At 47.8% G+C, this 15,257-nt stretch overlaps 1 long non-coding RNA gene across 1 annotated transcript; it reads left to right on the top strand.

Annotated features, from left to right (window-relative positions):
- Nucleotides 1-2,107: 2,107 nt before the first annotated feature.
- On the top strand, nt 2,108-14,242 carry LOC136791824 (uncharacterized). Its single transcript, XR_010834641.1, has 4 exons — nt 2,108-3,458; nt 5,843-6,049; nt 6,331-6,483; nt 12,579-14,242. It is a non-coding gene; the product is annotated as an uncharacterized lncRNA (long non-coding RNA).
- Nucleotides 14,243-15,257: the final 1,015 nt, after the last annotated feature.

The raw sequence follows: 15,257 nt of genomic DNA, 5'->3' as shown, positions 1-15,257 counted from the left end.
TGACTTTAAATCTCTGCCCAAGACAAAAATCTAATGAACTATTCTCCATCAGCTTCCTGGCAGACACCAGGATGTGGTTTGTGCCTGTTGAACCTTGCCTCATTCCCCTCCCTAAGAGCTCAACACGGGATTTGTTTTCTGTGTATCTTTGCCCAACAGGTTGGAGTACCTTTGTAGACACTACCCTAAAGCATCCTCTCCCTTTTTGTGAGGCTAAACAATGCTACAAAAGCAAGCTATTTGCCAAGCAATTTGTTCTTGCCGAGGAGATTTCAGATCTTTCCTGTTACCTAGTGTCTTCTCTTGGGAGAGATCCCAAATCAAGGCCTAGTCAAGTAAGTTATGATTGTTTAGATTGGAAGGGACATTTAAAGGGCTCACTTCCAACCCCACTAACACAGGCTGAGGTTTGGAATTAGACACAGTTACTCAGTGCCTCGCCAGGGAAAGGTTTCCATGACTCCCAGGATGGAGACTCCACCATCTCTTTGGGCCCCCCATTCAACTTTTGACCTTTTTTTTTTGAGAATTTTTTATTTAAATATGTTATCACCATTTATTTTAATGGTGCTAATCTAATTGCCTCATGCTACTGCAGTTAAAATAGTGGTGCCTTCATGGTCCTCCTGAGCCATGAGGGAAGCTGCCCATCTTCCTCACCTTGTAACACATTCTTTCACGATGCTAGGGCACCGTGGGCTTCCAGGATTGTGCTGTTCCTTCCCGGCAGCTGACCTTTGCTAGGAAAAAAAGAAAAATCAATAAACAATCAATGTTTACCTTTCTAAAAATAACATTTGTGGTCAGGTCTCAAATTCCTGCATCAGAAGTGAATGAACCAGAGAACAAAAGCCAAAGGGCAGCTTAAAAACATTGAGGGGCATCAGAACATACTGGGGATAAGGGAGTTCAGGCTGGTTTTGAGTGAGTTGCTGCTCTTCCCATCGCTGGAGTCAGTCAGTGCTCATGCTGATCATTCCTGTACCCGGCGTTGTGTTACTGCGATCTAATTTCCCCTGTACAGGGGAGCTCCTATCTAGGGCAGCAGCCAGTGCCTACATCAGGGGACTTGGGTTACCGCATCTAAAATAGCTGGCTTTCCTGCCCTGTGTAGGACTGGTAAGGGAAGCGGTTTTTCATAACTGGTGCTTAGAAAATATCCTATGTTCTGCCCTGGAGGGCTGTCAGAGCAGCAGAACTCGTGAGCGAAGCAGTGGTTCACTCATCAACCATAAAAAGTTGTCAGGGCAGGAGTGCACAGTGCTAATCCAGGCTGCCATTCATCTCCCTGTAGCCAGGGAGACAAATATGAATTATTGTTCCAAAACACTGGCTGTGAGAGTCAATAGATAGCTGCTTTGTTACGTGTGGGCTTCATCCGTGCGTTATAACCTTGACCTGCAGCATGTGACAGGACCAGAAAATAAAAAAGTCTCCTCCTGGGCCTCCTGCACATCGCGCTCCTCCTGCAGCAGTGGCACAGCTTTGCGAGGTGCTAAATGCTTTCAGTGCTGTTTCCACTGCTGCATGCAGAGCCCAGCCTGGAGGTTACCTCGGTGGGTTATTTGAAGTAGGAGACCGCTCTGCTTGTCCTTCAGCGTCCTCTCTGTGCTGCCCAGCAGGAGCCTTCTGCAGCCGCAGTGGCTGGAGCAGGTCAGGCTGGGAAGCCTTAAGAAGCTCTCTCATTGCTCAGCTCAGATAGAGCAGGTTTCTGGGGCTTTATTCACACCTCTGGTTGCCACCAAGAGGGGATCTCAAGAAAACCCGGGGCATCAGAAAGCCCTCAATGTCAGGCACACATTTTCTGTCCTTTGGGGCTGCTCAGCCTCCTCTGGTTCCCTCCCCAACCTGCTCCATCCCCAGCTTTTGTATCTGCAGAGCAAGCTCTGGAGACCCACTGGTACCAGGAGCAGTGGAAACTTCTGTTGCCAGAACAGAAACAAGGATTTGAAGACTTTATCAACAAGACAAAAAAGAGAACTGTGGGGTTTTTGTTTATTTTTGTTTTGTTTTGTTTTGTTTTTAATAATTGTACTGGTGAGCCCTTGTAGTCAAGGCTGGTGTGATTTAAACAAACACACTTGCGGGTGTGGCAGAAATGACTGTACAAGTCTGAACCCAGGTACCTCATTGTGCAATTTTCTTTGTACTAACAAACTTACTGCTTTGACTTTTTGCTTTGGTGAAGGACTTAGGAGATGTTGGAGCATGTTCATTGTGAGTTTTTGCTTTTTAGAAGGGCCCATTTCTTTAAAAAGAGCCACCTTATATATATACATGGATTGAAATTATTTCAGTAGAGTAGTCTTGGGGACAAATTTGGTTGTTCGGCCTTCACTTTTTGGCCACGTTTCTGTCTTTCATTGAGTACAGGACTAAATCCAGCCACGTCCTGGCCAGACTGCTTTGTTTAAAAGGTCTGTAGAGCATTAGGGCAGATGGCAAGTCCGATGAGTGCGTAAGTCTCAGACTTACCGAGAGCCTTAGGGAGCTGTCAGACTTTTGCAGATCATGGTGGCTTGGAAGAAGCCGCGTTATTTCCCAGCTGGGCAGGCCACCAGCCAGAGTACTGCTGATCACTGTGGCTTAGCTGACAGCTGCTGGGGTTGTACTAAGCTGCATGCAACGCGGGGGATGTGGGGACAGAGCACGGGGGGCTCTGCTAGCACAAGGGGCTGCAAGCTGGAGCCAAGCCTGCCTCTGCCTTGCAGGGCTCTGAAGCAAGCCATGAGGGTAAAAGCAAGCTCTTGGCTAGAGAGTAGCCAAGTGAGGAATAAGAGAAGGGAAAGCAAATTTTGTTATTATTATTTTGCTGTCGTTGAGCAAGTCCTGCCTCCTGCCAGAGCCACGAAATCTGCACAGATCTGCTGTGCAGGAGGAGTGGCCTTGCTCTGGGAACAAGCCCTGAGGACCAAACCTGGATCCTTGCAGAGCTCAGAGGCAGTGGAATTCTTCTCCAAGTGAGAAGCAAAACACCTCGGGGCATTTTGCCATGTGAATGTGCCCTCCTGCTCCATACGGACACCCATCCAGCACCTTGCCCAGAGCCCCACTAGCATAGAGGAGAGGGGCTACACAGACAGCTTCCCTGCCTTTCTGCAAAAGAAGCAGCATGGATTTCGTTTTCCAGCTGATTTTTGCAGTCATGACTTAGAAGCGCTGCTGTCGGCTCTGTCTGATTTTACAGCCACGCTGGAGCAGAGGGCGCGCTGGAGAGAGAACCCCGAGTCAGGCAGCACGCACAGGGAGTGTGACCCTGCTCAGTAACCAGCACCGCCACCAGCCAAGAAACCCTGCCTGTGAGGTGAAAGCACTATTTATTTAAGATATTCCCCCCGCAGGTGAATTTCCACATCTTGAGCTCACTGGAAAGGGGCTGGCGAAATAACCGCAGGAGCCACCTTTGGGAAGCGGGATGCATCCGGGCCGCTTGGTTGCAGCCCAGAGACCTGCGGCAGGTAAATACAGGCTGCGGTGTCAGAGCAGGGCCAGGTCAGGGGAATTTGCGGGGTGAAATAGTGGTTAAAGGCGAGCTGGGGGTGGCGAGGTGCTGCAATAGGTCTGGAAAGGGGTTGCAAGGGTGTAAAGTTACTGCTGGCTGCAAGCTGTGGATTTGGGGGTATTAATATTGGGTAAGGCTCCAAGCTGGAGCTGCACTTTTATAGCCCACTGAGCGCTTTGCCAGGGAGGCAAACACAGAGCAGTGGACGACCAAAGGGCAGGACGAAATCACTCCTTTAATGGCAACGAAATAGAAAACTGGTGAACCAGGAGAGCCACGCTTTTTTATGAGACCACAGGCACAGTTTCAGGCCTAAAACATACATTTCTTCTGGAGAGCTGGCCCAGCAGAGCAAACCTCATTTGCAACTTGGCATTAATACCCCAGTATCCAGTATTACCGTAACTCGAAGTCAGCAGAGGTCTCAGAGGGTCACTTTCAAGGCTCATGAACCGACCCATATATCTTTCAGCTGAAAAAGCCAGGAACTTGTAAGTCAGAAAAAAAAAAATAAAAAAATCCTGGCTGTTCTTCTGGGGTAATAACTGGACTTTACCAATTAAACGTGCTGGGAGTACCAGACTCAGCCCATCCCTTGCAGCCTCTGGGGCATCCACCTTCAGCATCCCCTTGCTTTTATTAGATCCTAATGTTTAAATTGAAACATTTATTACCATTTATTACCCCAGAAAAACACCAAATTCAGCCCATCCCTTGCAGGACCATCCTGTCTAGGGATCAAAAAGGACACAGGGGCTATGCTCCCTCATCCAGCAAGGAGAAAATGGCAAGAAAAGGTGCACAAGGGGCATCATGATGGGCCAAAGAGGGGTGGAGGAGTTGGGGAGAGAGGTTTGTCTTCCCATTTGCTGTGAAATTTGGCTGGGCCAGGTGGTAACGCTCCGCTCACCCTGCCTGGCAGCTGGAGGTCTTTGGAAATAGGGGCAAAAAGCAAAGGCGGCAGCTGCCCTCCTGCCTCAGGACTGGTGGCTTGCAGGGGGAGGATTTGGCTTTTGGCCTTGCAGGTGCAGGGCGTCTTTCATGCTTCTTTGGGCTGAAAAACCCTTGATGTTGCATCTCAAAGGCAGCAAGAGACGTTTTGCCTCACTCGGCTGGGCAGGGGCATCGCCCCTAGTGCGAGGTGCTCAGGGCTGCAGGTGGGATGCTGCCGCCCTTGCAGGGCTGCAAAAAGAAGGGACAGCGAGCCAAGCTGCACAAAGGTAACTTATTGGTGTTGTTTCTAAGCAAATATGAACTGTTGGCAAGTTTATACCATGTGAATCCCTTGTGTTGTGCAGCTGCATTTTATTTTCTTTTTGGTAATTATTTATTTTAATCTGCTCATTGGGATTCCAGGGCTGGATTTGCTGCTCTATCAAACCACAGCCTGGGAAACGAGGTGTCTGCAGCAGATGCTGATGTGCTGTAGGTCGAGGCTAAGGGGCTTCTGTGGCTGATGCTTTCTGCACAGCTTGGCAGGGCGATGCACGCCCCGGGCACTGCTCGCGTGCTTCTCTGTGTCGGATCGCCCCTTTGGGGCTGAACCTTGCACAGCCACCATGGAGTGTGCCATTTCTGTACAGCCTCTAGCCAGAAGTCGCTTAAAAATAGCTTATGTCCACAAGCTTCCCCTGATCGTAAGCCCAAATGTTGCAATCAAAGTTTTCCTTGAGCCCTTTCCAGCACCTGTTTGCCAAACTCCTCTTCGCAGGGGCTGCTCTATCGGCTTTCCTGTAAAGGCTGCCCTCATCACAGCATCTCTGGCAGCTGCCCAGGGAATTAAGGTGACTAATGAGCAACAAGGCACAGGAGCTGGGAGAGGGAATTGTTTGGTATGAATGGATTACACGAGATTCACACCACCCCAAGTGACCTGACTGCAAAAACACTGCATCCCCCATACCACACTTTTGCAAAGTTTGTGCAAAAGAGGATTTCTCACAAGTGTGAACAACTTGGCAGTGGTTTTGCTGGCTGGAATACAACTGAGCTGGCTTAAGAAGCTGAATTAAGGCAACATGTTAAACCAGGCACCAGGCAATACAGTGACCTGATCAAATGTATTATAGTAAGAAGTATACAGCTCAGTGCTTTCCCACCTGGAAAATACAGCTTTAAAGTACTTCCTCTGTCATACACAGAGATGGAAGTAAGAAATTTCAGAAACTTTCCAATAGAAATGGAGGAAATTTCCAATAGAAATAGAAAACCAGTGTTTGATCAGGGATTTATGCCAGAGCCTCAGTCTCAGTGTTCTGACACCGTGGGAAATGCTGTGACCTCTGGGATTTTGGAGCAGACTTCTGGTTCCCTTTTTTTGGCTAACATTTCCCCTTCCAGCTTTGTGTTTTGCCAGATCTGGTTTCTTGCCTGCATAATCCTGGTTTTGATGAAACTGTGTTTATAAGAAGCAAAGAAAGTCCCCAGTGAGTGGTGCTGAGTCCGCTCATGGCCGTGGTTCCCCAGGGGCATGCCGGGCAGCAGGCGTCCCCAGGGGAACAGCAAAGCCTCCATCTGATCTGCTGCCTCTCTCCAACAACAGACCTGGTGAGTGAATCTGCAGAAAGCATTTCCCCTTTTTCAATAAAATTTTCAGCAAACTTCCCCAAATTTGGCTGACATTGCCCCACAAGGGAAAACAAAAATTCCAAATTTCTATGCTTCAAATGGGTTCTGTGGAGCAGGTGGCTGACTTCTGCTCCTGATTTCCCAGGGCACTCCATAGAGGTGGTGGGTTTTAGGTGTACTAGAGGTGAGCTGCTACGAGCCAGCCTTTTCATCACCCCTTGGTTTCTATCCTTTTAACACAAACCTTTATTCTTTTAAAGAAAGGAGCAGGAGAGTAATGTGGGTCTCCAGCACTCCCCGTGCGTGATCCTCTTGGCTTGGCAAAAGGCAGCCCAAGGCCACTCTGAGGAGCTCTGGACGGATGGACGTGCCATTGTGTACTTCGTGTGGCTGTCATCTGGAGGCTGACATAAGTAAGTTCCTGTTCCTGAAAATATAAATACACATAAATAAACAGTTTTCAGGAAGATGCAGAAGCAAGTGTCTGAGAAAAAGATAAAGCTATATAAACAAACACTGTTTGCCTGCTGTAGTACTCCAAAGGTCTCATCGACTGAGTAATCTGGATATGACATCACTGGAGAGCTGGACGAGAGCTGGCAAAATGAAATGTTCTCACCCCGAAACAAAGGCGAGCAAGTCCAAGGGCTTTGAACCAGCTTGTTCCCAGGCTGCCTGGCCCTTGTGACCTTCCTCGCTCTCTGTTACATCCATTTCCAACAAAACTTTTTTTTTTTTTTTTCTTCCCTTGCCTTTAAACAATGTAATGGATTCCCCTCCATCCGAAATTCGGGAAATGGCTCACTGGAGGGGAAGTGCTGTGGCTCTGCGGGAGCAGATTCCTGCCTGCAAGCCGAGCGTGCACAAAAAAATGATGGGGCTTTGAAAACAACCCCCCAGCTGGAACAACATGTTGCTGCTCCTGTCGAATGTCATCACGGATGAACTGTCTTCCCCCCTGAAATCATGTGAGTAGTCCCAATGGTCTTCGGATAGGGCACTGATAAAGGAAGCGGAAAAGCACAGGAAAAAAGTGCTCGTTCTGCTAGGAGCTGAGCGTCTGGGCCCCAGATCCTCCCTCTTCCCAGGGCTAGGAAGGACCAATGGCTTCTGCCTGCTGAAGGAACTAACATTAAGCACTTTCCATACAGAAATATAATTTCCATTTTCCTCTGATCCCCTAACACTCAGATTTATTGGGATATTTCATAAATCGTTTACTTTGAGGTTTATATTAGATGGAAAAATCCCAGCAAGAATGGTGGTGGCTAAAGATGTGTGTTCAGGAAAACACATGGAAGAGGTGAATGGGAATGTCTCTGAGATGGGATATTTCTTTTTTTTAACCAGTAATGTGTTATTTGTAGCTCTAGAGCTCCTTGCTCTTCCCCCAAAACGCACTGCTGCTTCCAGACACCAGCACTGAGGTCATCTTGGTCCCCACAAACCAGGGCTGGTCCAAGGCAGCAGACGATGGGGACATTTTATCAGGGATAAAAGTGATAGGACAAGGAGAAATGGCTTTAAACTAAAAGGGTAGATTTAGATTAGATATAGGGAAGAAATTCTTTACTCTGAGGGTGGTGAGGCACTGGCAGAGGTTGCCCAGAGGAGCTGTGAATGCCCCATCCCTGGAGGTGTTCAGAACCAGGCTGGATGGGGCTGTGGGCAGCCTGGTGTGGTGGGAGGTGTCCCTGCCCATGGCAGGGGGTTGGAATTAGATGATCCTTAAGGTCCCTTCCAACCCAAACCATTCTGTGATTCTATCATGGGATGGATCCTGCAAATCATACGACTGGGTTCTTCCATTTCAAGATGGGTAACAGCAGGTTCTTGCTGACGGAAATTCGGCATCACTCAGGTTTGAGATCAGAGCATAGCTATTCATGCACGGAGACGTGGTTTGCTGGCGATGGTTACCTCGTGCTGACAGCCTTTAATTTAATAAATTCAAACCAGGCTGCCTGAACACATAACAGTGGAGACTCAACAGGCTCACTTTCTCAATGCCATTTCTCAGCTCAGATCTTCTTGCTCCTCCCAAGCTCTCACAGGGCTCTTGTCAGCTGTGGTTTGCAACTACTTTGAATCTGTATCAAGTTATTCCCCTTGCCATCCCCAAATATCTTTCTCGTGAGGCATTTGATCACGCCCCGAAACCACCATCCGAACATGGTTTATTTATTTTTTTTTCTTTTCTGATTGCTCTTAAAATAATAAATGGGAATTTCATTTTCAATCAACAGTCCACCCTAGGAAATCTGACTGCCGGACAAGTTTGGCTTTGAAATCCTTACAGAGGCAGCAGGTAGCAGCCACCCTGCCTGATAAGGCACTGACGTATCGTAGAGGTAGAGCCCTCAGCAAACAGGAGGTTCAGTGCGGGGAGAGGAAGGAAAGCCTTCAAAAGTGTAAAAGGCCAAAAGAGGATGAGCCTGGATCAAATGAGCTGTTTGAGCAAATGTCCTCGGTGGTTCATCATAGGTGGGCTGGGGGATTTTAGGGGTGCTGGTGTGTCCCCCATGGACCTGTAGCAGTTGAACACTCTCTGAAGGCTGTTTCCATCTACAGCTATTTCTTGATCTCCTTTATATAGGGAATTCAGCACATTCATGAGTGAGATTATTACAGTGAGCTGGGAAATGACCTCGCTTTTTCTTAAAAATGCATTTTCCTATGGCTGCCCAACCTCCCCTCTCCAGCTCCAGGGGAAGGGCTCGGGCTGGTCCCTGCCACATTTTCAGCCTTTTTTCACAGACCTTTTTTTTTTTTTTCCGCACACCTTTTTTTTTTTCACACAACTTTTTTTTCACACACTTTTTTTCTTTCCAGCTCTTCTTTCCATTTCCACTGCTGTGAACTTTACTTCTGTGGTGCTTTTACTCAGATGGGCGGCTGAGCTCCACCTCAGCCGCTCTCTCACTCCCCCTCCTCAAAGGGAAAGAGGGAGAAAAATACGATGCAAAGGGCTCAAGGCTTGAGATAAGGATGGGGAGATCGCTCAACAATTATCGTGACAGGCAAAACAGACTCAGAGTAGGGAGATAGGAGGATTTATTGCCTATTACTAACAAGCTAGAGAAGTGAGAAACAAAGGAAAGAAACCCAAAACGCCTTCCCCCCATCCATCCTCTTCCAACTCCTCCCGCCAAGTGGCACAGGGGAACGGGGGAATGAAGGTTATGGTCAGTCTATAGCATTTCATCTCCACCGCTCCTTCTTGGTCACTCTCGTCCCCTGTGCCATGGGGTCCTTCCCACAGGATGCCGTCCCTGCCAAACTGATTTGGTGTGGGCTTCCCACAGGCAGCAGCTCTTCAAGAACTGCTCCAGATATGGGTCCGTACCACGGGGTCCATCCATCAGGAGAAAACTGCTCCAGCCTGGGTCCCCCACAGGCAGCAGCTCCCCTCAGACCCCCTGCTCCCACGTGGGCTCCTCTCCACGGGCTGCAGCTCCGGCCCGGGGCCTGCTCCAGCGGGGGTCCTCCACAGGCTGCAGCCTCCGTCAGTGCAGGTCCGCCTGCTCCACCGTGGTCTCCTCCATGGGCTGCAGCGTGAAACCCTGCTCCACCGTGGTACTCCATGGGCTGCAGGGGGACAGCCTGCTTCACCATAGTCCTCACCACGGGCTGCAGGGGACTTCTGCTCTGGCGCCTGGAGCACCTCTCCCCCTCCTTCTTCACTGACCTTGGCGCCTGCAAGGCTGTTTCTCACTCCTCTTGCTCTCCCAGCTGCTGTGTAGCAGTGTTTTTTTTTGTTTGTTTGTTTGTTTTCCCTCTGCTCTCACAGGGGCGCGAACAACATCGCTTACTGGCTCAGCTCTGTTCAGCAGCAGGGCCCTTACCTAACATGGGGCAGCTTCTAGATTCTTCTCACAGAAGCCACCCCTATGGCCCTGTGCTACCAAAACCTAGCCATGTAAACCCACTACAACTTCCATAATGGTTATTCAGCATGGGGCATAGGTGAAGAGCCTTGAGCTAATTCAGGCAATGTGTTTATTGATTCCCTGCCCAGGGCAGTGGAGGAGTCCCCGTCCCTGGAGGTATTTAAGAGACATGTGGATGTTGCACTGAGGGACATGGTTTGGTGCTGGGTCTCGATAGGCCAGGTTGGCCTGATGATCTAGGTCTTTTGCAACCTCTCTTATGCTGTAATTCCGTGTTTCTATCGCTGCCTGTTTACACAGGCTGGGACTGTGCACCCCAGGCCTGCCAGCTTACCTCAGTGGCACAACTGGAAACTAAAAAACTTCCTGAAGTGAGCTCATACTTTTATTTCAGCAAAGATTAAACGAAATCCTTCTTTATTTATTGAAGGAACAGCCCCAGTTACAGCCTCCTGGCCGTATCTAATCTGCCTGTCGGTGGCGGAGGGCACTACCCATGCTTCTAGAAAGGTTGCTGCTGGTCCTGAGCCAGACTCTGACTGAAACGTGTTGTATGGGGAGCTGGGTTCAGGACATTGCTGTGTGAGCCTCCACAGGAGACCAAGCACAGGTAGCCAGTCTTTCAGAAGGAGGATGGACACATGATGACTTTATGCTGTCGTAACCCTAAAAGTCATCCAGAGAACCTCCTCTTAGCAGGTGGACCCAGAAAAGCACTGGGCTATTCTGTTAGCCAAGGTTTTTGAATTTTGTTTTAAAAATGGATGATTCAGTACTTTCTGCAGCGTGCTAGAGCACTGGTGTCTCCAGCAGGGGTTGTAGGAGACAGTTTTGCTATCAGGGTTATTGCCAGCGTGGAGGTTGCCAGCACCAAAGAACATGAATAAGAGCCATAAACGAGAGCTGGAAAAGGGAATAAGTGAATAGTTTAGTAGGACAGCACCACCCCTATGGTTATCCAAAAAAAAAAAAAAGGCTCAAAAGAAATGACCAACTTGCTGGTACAAAAGGCAGTCACCTCCCATGAAAGCATCAAGTCTGTCTCATTTTGTTCTTACAAGTTTGAGACAAATATCTAGAAATGCTTCACAGGCATGAAAGACACACGGTGAGATGGGGAACGTTGCACTGAGAATCTGTGTGCTGGAGGTCAAATGGGTTTTAAGGTTATGATGAGCTTCTGGAGTCGCTTGCTATAAACCTAGAGACAAAGGTGAAATATTACATCTTCTGTGCATTGGGGAATTCCCTCTAAAATTCCCCAGAGATGAAGGAAATCCCTTTATCCCTTTGGAGTTATAAAAATATTTATTTATTTATTTATTTTTGTGGTTTGTTTTGTGTCTTTTTTCCGTGATCTTCCAGAAGCTTTGCAGAGCTGATGGCTGCACACATTGATTCAGCAGCAAGAGCAGCCAGACGGGCTTTGCCAAGATGCACCCAGTGTTTGCAGGGAGGTGATGCAGAGATGTTCACCGCCAGGATTTTTGGGCATCATGTTATGTAATTACCTGGGCACGGGCTGTGCAGACATGTCTTCAAGGAGATTACCAGATGTCTTGCAAAAACCAAAGCACCGATCTAGACTTGCACAGGGTGGGAAAGCTGTCAGGGCAGGTTTTTGCCAGGAAATAGTTTGGGGCTTCTGAAGGTGTGACTCAAACCCTAATTAAAAGCATAAAAACCTGTGTGCATGAGACAGGGTGGAGCTGGCAGTGGGGTCAGAGCTGGGATCCCATGTTTTGGCCAACAGAGGGTGGCAGCAGTGGGAAGGGAGTGTGGGCAGGTGACAGCAGAAAATGTCATTTTTCAGGGGCCTGAAGTTATTTATAAACTTGTACCAATTTTGTCAATACCTAAGTTTTTAATAAGTTTCCAAAAAGAGAAGGGAAGATGACACTAAAAATATTGTTTTATTTAATTAAAAACTCATTTGGTATTTGAAACATGAGCATATTTTTCCTTCTTTTTTTAAAACAAAAAAGTATTTTACTTTTCCTTTTGAAAAGTTGGACCTGCCCTCAGATAAAAACAACACGAGCTCTGAAAGCATAAACAATCTGCAAAGAGAAGTGAAGCTTTTGGCTGCGGGTTGCAAGAAGTGTGTGGGGCCAGCCCAGAAGAACTGGAAGCACTGGGTCACCCCAACCTGCACCTACCCGCATTTTTATCTTGGTTTTAAGCCCATCCAATTTTTTGTTGTTGATGTTGCTGATTTCTGCCCTCCTCATCCCTCCCCCAGCCAAAATGTGGGTTCTTTGCCCAAATCCCATGCAGCCAAAGCGGGCTCCTGAAACACAGAGAGCCACAGAGGAAAGTTTCATCGCTGCCCAGCTTGGTGGGTTCCTGTTTGTGTCCGTCCTGAGCAGCCCAGCACCGCAGGGATGGACACATGGCCTCAGCAGGAGCACAGCTCCCTCTCATGACTGCAAAGCACACCAGCGCTGCTATGAATATTATACTAAATCTTCAGGGAGCTGGGCTGACTGCTACACCCATATGTCAGCCAGCGATGCTCCGACTTTGTATCGCTGCAAGATGGTTTTGAGATCTTTCACTGTCCACCTGCCCCAGTTGTGGGTGTCTCAGATTAACCTCAGAAATATCTTATTTCTCAGGAATAGCCCCACCTGCATTGCCCAAGCAGCTTAATATGCGAGTTTGGGTACAAATAATTTGGATGGAAGTGCAATGAGATGAGTTTCTTCTGCTCTTTGGCCACCTCCACCATCAGAAGTCATTTTCAGCTGCTGCTGGATTTGTGCTGAGCTTTGGGATGATCCCAAAACAGCTCCGGGAAGAGGAAGGTGCGCACTGCAAGCAAGTGAGGACACGGATCTCCCGTTGCCAGCAGTCCTGATGCATCGCCCCACGTGCGATTTAGGCTGGGGAAAGATCCTAAAACTGCCCCCATGGAGATTTTTTGTTGCTGCATGGACATAAAAAATCCAAGAAAAAGTGCCTCACCCCAACCCAGTGTGTCTGTGCAGCATCAGCGCTCAGCACTAGATGTCCTTGTGGTGCCATGCAAGGATGTGACAGAGGGGATCCTTATCGACGGATTGGGGGTCACTTGGTGGAGATGCTGCTAAATATTTCAAGAGCAGCCCTTTGGGGTGGGAAATTCATAGCTGCCACACAGGCCTGTTGATGTCTTGTGGTGAAACCCATTAAATTACATGGATTACATTAAAATGGTGTAAATTAACAGGTTTATGTTGCACTTGGGACAGGCTAGAAAACACATAAGGTCAGTTATAAAGAGGTAATGATTTATTTGGATGTAATAACTCCAACTGGTTGTTTAATTGGTGTTCATGACCACACACAGGCTTCTGTAAAGCTATCAATTTTAAAGTCCACAATCCTTGTTTCTCTGCTTTTTCTGCTGTTATATGCGATCCCATATCAGGTGTAACAGGCAAGAGAAGCAGGGGGTAACTTTGAAAGATCATCAAGAATGGATTCGCTTTTTCAAAGGGTTTTTGATAGTTCTGGCATAAATTACATGTTGATGGGAAAATATTTTGCTCTGCTTTATGTGAATGTTATTATAAGTAATAAACTTGTAGGAATAATGCTGAAATATTTATTGCCTACAACGAAACAATTAGAAGCTCTAGCAAGTCAGTGGCCTGCAACTTTAAGCAAGGGCAATTAGTTTTGCTGTTAAATGCTAATTTTCTCAATTACCAGAGTAACAAAGCTGTGTAATGCTCCCTTAATACTCAAAGCAGTGGGAAAAAAACGAAAAAAAAAAAAAAAGACTAATTTATTTCACAGCCCCCAGTAGGAGAGTTTTCCCTACTGCTCAGCTGCAGGCTTTTTGCCTTCCTGCTAGAAATCCTCTTTGTTTGCCTGCATCCCTTCACCTTGAAATAACGAAAAAAAAAAAAAAAAAAAAGCAATGTATTTTGAAATATAGTGTACAAATATATTTGAAATTTAAATGAAATTATTGGTTTTTACTTTTTTTTTTTTTCTTATGGTGGTAATTATTTGTACTGCTCTGGAGAAACACCCCAGAGCTCTGAAGGAGTCTGGGATATGAGAAGTAGGATCTCCTGGTGCTGCAGGAATTTCATTCAACCATGAGGTTAGTCCAGCTAATCTACGTATTTTATATAATTTAAAAAGCTTCCCAGAGGTCTGTGGGTTGCCTTTAGGAATAACACCAGCACAATCTGAGCTCCTGCGCTGTGTTTGGACTTCACCTGCAGCAACCTGGTGCCTTGGGTGGGATGAGCAAATTCTCAAAAAACTTCTTTGGGGTTATCCCACCTCTTGGGGTAAATCCAGCTGCTTCCCATCTCAGCTACTGCACTGGTCCTGTTGCAGGAGGTGATATCTGAGTGAGAACAGTGTTTTGGAAGAGTTTATTGGGTTGTTTAGTTTCTTTGGTCATGAGCATAACCCTATCATAAAGGTTCACTTTTCCATTGCACTGTAGTCTTATCGATGCTCTGCACTCACCATAAATCAGTTCAGGGGCTAAAAGAGCACCTTGGGCTCCAGCTTCGTGCTTGGACGCTTGCAGGGTGGGCAGTGCTGCTCTGCTGAGCTCCCCCCCAAGCAGCAGGGTCACTCCTTCCCCCTCCCTCCATTGAGCAGCCAGATCGAACCCACTCCAGCAGTCATTAGGGCCAGTTAGTAAGTCACAGCTGACATTCTGCACCGAGCGAGGCTGTGGGACCTGCCAGCTGGAAGGTTTTAATTAACTAAAACTCCCTGTGGTGCGGAGAGGGGCAGGGGGAAAGGCAGAATTCAAACGGGGGATGAAAGCTGCCTGCACACAGGGGTCTGGCATGGCCTCTGGTCTGCCTTGGACCTTCTTTTAGAGGAGTCTCTGCCTGTGCCAGGTGGCCTCCAGTCTGGAGCTTTGCCAGCACCTTCTGCCAGGGTTTATTGGTGCTTTCTGCCCTCGCTTCTCTCCACCCGTTCCTCTGCCCCCTGCCAGCCCCTCCAGCCCTAGCACTTGGGTGCCCGGGCTTGTGGCTGACTTCCCCCTGCTCTGAGTGGCTGAAAATTCTCCTGTCTAGATCTACTTAAGAAGAAAAATGAGAATTTAAATGAAGTAGAGCTGGGTTTGACGTTAACGAGAAATGATTTGGGCGAAAGCAGAGAAACAGCCCTGGACTTCCAAGCCGAGTTATGAATCTTCATGGCAAAGAGCAGTCTGCTGCTGGGTCCCAGCTCAAACTGGGGGGAACCTGGGTTTGGAGGGGGAGATGAAGTGATCGAGTGGCATTTGGGCAAGGGGGTTTATTGGCTGAAAGAGGGGATCTTGACTTGTGCAG

Source organism: Anser cygnoides, chromosome 12 (assembly GCF_040182565.1).
Source record: "Anser cygnoides isolate HZ-2024a breed goose chromosome 12, Taihu_goose_T2T_genome, whole genome shotgun sequence".
In the NCBI taxonomy this organism is placed as follows: Eukaryota; Metazoa; Chordata; class Aves; order Anseriformes; family Anatidae; genus Anser; species Anser cygnoides.
The sequence above is the reverse complement of the archived record's forward strand: the minus strand, read 5'-3'. Positions and strand labels throughout refer to the sequence as shown.